Genomic DNA, 5,095 nt, shown 5'->3' with positions numbered 1-5,095 from the left:
TTTCCCACGAAAGAGCAAATTTATTAAGACAAGATCAAGTGCATGCTGCACTCTGCGTGTTGGTCTGACAGTTATATATTCATAAGTATTTCTATTTACTTCTTAGGCCCAAGAGCAGTGATGATCTCCCCTTCTCTCTCCAGAAATCCTGAGTATACAGCACATATATTGATTTTTTTTTTCCAAATTTAAAACACAGTACTCAAATCAAAGAACGAAAAGCAAATCATTAAAAGTTCTCTCAGAGAATGGTGTTGAAGGCCATAAGGAGCAGGATCCTCTCAAGTCCACAGAGCGTGTTTTCATTTCTGCATCCAGATCGGGTCCAGAGCGTGCAGAACTCACACAAACACACAAATCTTCATTAACATGTCAACAGGTTACAGCTTTTTGTTGGTTTGTTTAAAATGACATGCTTTGTTGGGGTGATATTTATAGGCTGCAAATTGTTTAACATAAGATGGAAAATCAACAAACTTAAAGAATTTCTATAGAAAAGATGAACACAAAAAGCAATCAAGTCCAGAATGTTACCTTTCAAAGTAAAAGCCCCTCAACACAAGAATCAGTTTAAAAAAAAACAGACTACTGAGTAACTTTGAGAACTTTGTCAGCTAATATTTAAATGGTTCACGTTTAATATAAAATTAGTATTCAATATCAACGTCATCATTGGGTATTAATTAGAGGTTTTGGACTGTTAGTCAAATCTATTGAAAAAAAAAGAAAAAGAAACGGAAAAAATTCAATTAAAAAAACTAAAATTTACTTAAAATAAAAAAACTAAACAAACATTTACTTTAAATAAAAGCAAAAAAACAAACAAAAAAAAAACTAAAGCAAATAAATAAAATAAAAAACTCAGATGGACCAAAAAGCGTAAATAAAAAGTATCTGCTAAATATAAGATTTTGAATCAATGCGTTTTGGAACATTACGCTTAGAAAAAACAAGAAAGTCAAACTTTGTGTCAGAACATCTGAACGAGGCGCAGAATGATGTATTAATAAAGATGTTACCTCCACTTCATTTACCACAAAAAACACAAAGACTAAAACAAAAACAACAAAAAAAATTTCCCCCTAGTAGCTCTAAAAAGTGCTGCTTAAAGCCACCACAGTAAAAGATGTTATTTAAAGTGGGGTTTTACGTCTGAGGTAACTGACACATCTGGAACAAGTACTTTAAAGAGCGACAGATTCGACTCTTGGGGCAAATATCGACACCGTTTAACTGAATCTAAACCCAGAATCGAGTAAAACGAGGAGGATTTATGCTTTTTGAATGTCCAAGGCAACAAACAGAACTGATTCGCAGGAATCTATTTGCTCCTCGTTCCTTTCAGACGAGTACCTTTTATGTTTTCATCTCATCTCCAAGCAGCATGTCACAGAATTAAGAATCAAGTCAATCAATTATCACATTTTCTGCTACTCGTTTTTTGTCTTTAAAGCTTTCACAGCATGATATAACAGATTAAGAAACTTAAATCAGATTTTTCTTGCTTTACTATCAACACCTGCATGTTTCATACCTTTGACAGTTAGTGAATAGAAAACAAACAAACAAAAAAAAAACAAAAGGTGTGACTTGCACTTTCTTTTTTCTTTTTTTTAAGAGGCTCCTTTAATTATGACCATCACCAGGTAGTCTTCCTCTGATTTGGCAAAAGCTTTGGCAGAATCATCCACGTACTGCTGGGAGAACTCGCATGGCGGGAAAGCGTGCAGGACTCCTCCGTGGTCCTTGTCGCGGCTGCCCCCCACAGGGAGGCTGATGATGCCCGCTGCTTCCTTCTGCTTCAGGTAGGACACCAGGTTCTTCAGCGGCCTCTCCATGGAGCCGCCGGCGTCCTGGGCCCCGCCCTCCTCCTCCGACTTCCCGGGCACGGCCAGGAGAACGGCGAATCCGCTGGAGCTGGCGGCCTTGATGCGGCGAGCCACCTCGTCCAGCTTGGGCTGGTCCAGGCGCAGGCGCTGGCTGATCTTCAGCCGGGACACGCTGCCGCCCGTGGAGCCGTCCACCAGCAGGCCGGTGGCCACCTTCATGTCTCCTTCCAGCAGGTGCAGGGAGGTAGGGAAAATGCTGTTCTTGAGCAGGAGGGCTCCCTGCCAGGCCCGGCTCAGCCTCGGTCTCTCTGCGTCCAGCTGCTTGTTGGACTTGAGCGGAGACGAGCTCGAGGTGGGATTGTCGGACCGGTGCTCCTTCTTCGCCGGGCTCTTGGACGAGTCGCCGGCTCTCCGTCTCTTGTCGGTGCTGGAACCCGGCTCCGAGGGGCTCCGCGCTCTCCGCTTTTTGTCGGCAGAGCCGGCGCCGTGGTTGTTCTGCCACTCTCTGACCGGTGTAGTTCTGTCGGAGCGAGGCAGGCGGTCGGGGTCGCCGCCGCGGCCCCCGTCTCGGCTGCTCCCTCCGGGGCTGCGCTCCAGTGAGTTGCCGTGACGGGGCAGGYCAAAGTTGATGGCGTCAGGCGAGCGCTCCAGCCGCCACCCGTCATCTAAATGCCTCCTCTTTCGGCCTGGATCTCTGCCCTGCAGCTCCCGCTCCATGGACCAGCTCTTTCTGGATCGCCTCTCCAAACGATCCACGGGGTCGAAGCCCGCCCCTCTCATCCTGTCGTGGACGTTCAGGCCGGACCACTCGGACAAGGCGTACAGGTCTTGGTCTCTAAAGCGAGCAGGAATGGGAGGGGAGCGCTCTCGCATTCTCACCGGCTTGTTGAGGGGGTGAGAAAAGGGTTCAGGCACCAGATCATAGTGTGGCAGGGGGAGAGGAAGCTGCATGTACTGCTGCTGCTGCTGCTGGTAGCGATGTTGTTCCGTGTCCGCAAAGTCCACTCTGAGTCTTCTGTCAGGACCGCCGAGGGGGAAACCTCTCATGTGGGAACACGCAGCCTGAGCGGCGTCCATGCTTTCATACTGGATGTATGCCCACGCGTCTCCTTTCCTGTAGTCTATAGTCCTGATGGTGCCAAAGCGGTCGAACTCCTTAGCCAGTGCAGCCAGAGGAACCCATGGTCCAAGACCACCCACCCACAGCCTGGTTGTGGGCGTAGGCTTACCGTATCCGATTTTAATCGGGCTGCGACCCACCACTTGCCCCGCCATGGCTAGTTTGGCCCGATGAGCCATGTCAAGGTTCTCAAACTTGAGGAACCCAAAGGTGTTGCCCTGTCCTCTGGCAGTTCTCTTTATGTCCACCTCTGTGATCACGCCGAACCTTTCAAACGCCTTCCTCAGGTCATTTTCAGTCAGGTTTGTGTCCAGGTTGCCCAAAAACAACGTCCTGTTCGCCCTCTGGTCGTCCTCTGGGCTGATCAGCTCTTCCTCACGGAAGACAGCACACTCTGGAATGAAGGGGGGTCTGTTTCTGGCTTCATACACTGAAAAGTCTCTGTCTCTGTCCAGCTCTCTGAGGTGAGGAGGTGGGGGAGGAGGAGGAGGAGGAGGAGGAGGAGGGAGACGGCCCAGGGCCAGTTGTTGTAACCGGTAGTCCCTGTAACCCACACCGGACGGAGACTGGGCTCTCTGGGAGTGGAGGTTCCTGTGTCCTGGAGGGAAACCGTCTTTATTAAGGGGCGAGCGGCTCCTGCGTCTGTTCATGTAGATGGTCTCTATTTTCAGCGGCCGGTCGTACAGCACCAGCTTGCCGCGCGCGTGCTTCGCCGCGCGGGCGTCGTCGGGCCTCCTGAAGTTCACGAACGCCACCCGCTCGTTGTTCTCCCGGCAGATCTTGACGCTCACCTCCCCGAACTTCTTGAACTCGTGAAACAGGCCGTCCTCGATCTCCTCGTCGTTCAGCTCGGAGCCGAGCTCGCTTATCTTCAGGGTCTTGTACTCACTTCCTGGGTTTGGCGGAGGCCGCGGGTCGCCGCGTGAACCGGACCTGGATGTTTCCGCGGCGATGTCAGCGCCACCGTGCGACTTGTTCGCCGAAGCAGCCCCGTAGTCGTAGCCGCCACCGGTCCGACTGGACGAATTGTGTCCGTCTGAGTCCCTCATGTCCCTTTTCTCGCCGTGTAGGCTCCTCCGGGACGAGACGCCGCTCTGGGTTGAGCCGTTGCCCGTGTTGCTGCCTGCTGAGAGCGCCCCGGACTTCTTGTTGCTCGGGTAGCTTCCTCCTCCTCGGTCTCTGCCGTCGTCAGGCGCTCGGGATCGTTTCTTCACCGGCGATCGCTCTTTTCCTTTCATTTCAAACAGCAGACGACTGCGACAACACTGGCGTACTTAAATGTACTGTTTACTGGATAAATCAACCAAACTTACGAGCTTTTCCCACAGTTTTCTCTCACGCGAGCGACGTAGCAGACATGTTGGCTAAGTTGCACTACTGAGGCGGAGGTACCGCCTCCGTGCCTTCCCAGGAAGCTGATTGGCTTAGCCGCTTGTCAATCGTGTAAAATGCAAAGGCGGTTGACCTATCATAGAACAGGGTGCGACTCCTGCTGCCGGGGTCAAAGTACAACCTTTACATGCAAAAAATTATCTTAGTCTGCGATATTTACACAATAAAAGTAGCAGGTTTAGATTAAAATCGGGCTTATCAAAACATGGAGCAACCTTAATGGGAGCAGTATGTGTTTGCACAGGGAAGCTGCATGAGGAAAAAGGTTTTATTTCCAGTCAGGGATGGGCTAAAATAATACTGTCAAAACGTGCAAAAGGTCAAGGTAGAAGAAGAGTCTTTATAATAACATTATTCATAATTGCATCTATTATCTAAACTCAGACATCCATTTTTTTTTTTTTTTTTGGATGGCCTCCCTTCTCCCCTTATAGCCATCCTCTCCACACCATTATGTTTGTTTTTTTTTGTGAAGAGAAAATAGAGAGAGGGAAAAACAGAGAGAAGTAATTAGAAAGATAGAAAGACTGAAATAGCGATTAGGATTATATTAAATATAGACCAACAAAACACAGGACCACACACCCAACATCTGTCCGCTCACCTGAAAAATAAATGGATAAATACATGGAGGGCATATATAAAAATACACACATACCCATACATATATAAAGATATACATACATACATACATGTCTACATTCATAAATATTGTCAGTATATACACACAGACATATATACAAACTCAGTGACC

General features: G+C 48.3%; 1 pseudogene; it reads right to left on the bottom strand.

Annotated features, from left to right (window-relative positions):
* Window positions 1-891: 891 nt before the first annotated feature.
* Window positions 892-4,442, bottom strand: LOC106517971 (putative RNA-binding protein 15 pseudogene; annotated as a pseudogene).
* Between the last annotated feature and the right edge of the window lie 653 nt (window positions 4,443-5,095).

The sequence above is a fragment of the Austrofundulus limnaeus genome, unplaced genomic scaffold (genome assembly GCF_001266775.1).
Source record: "Austrofundulus limnaeus strain Quisiro unplaced genomic scaffold, Austrofundulus_limnaeus-1.0 Scaffold55, whole genome shotgun sequence".
Lineage (NCBI taxonomy): Eukaryota > Metazoa > Chordata > Actinopteri > Cyprinodontiformes > Rivulidae > Austrofundulus > Austrofundulus limnaeus.
Note: the sequence above shows the minus strand (reverse complement) of the source record. Positions and strands in the feature narration are given on the sequence as shown.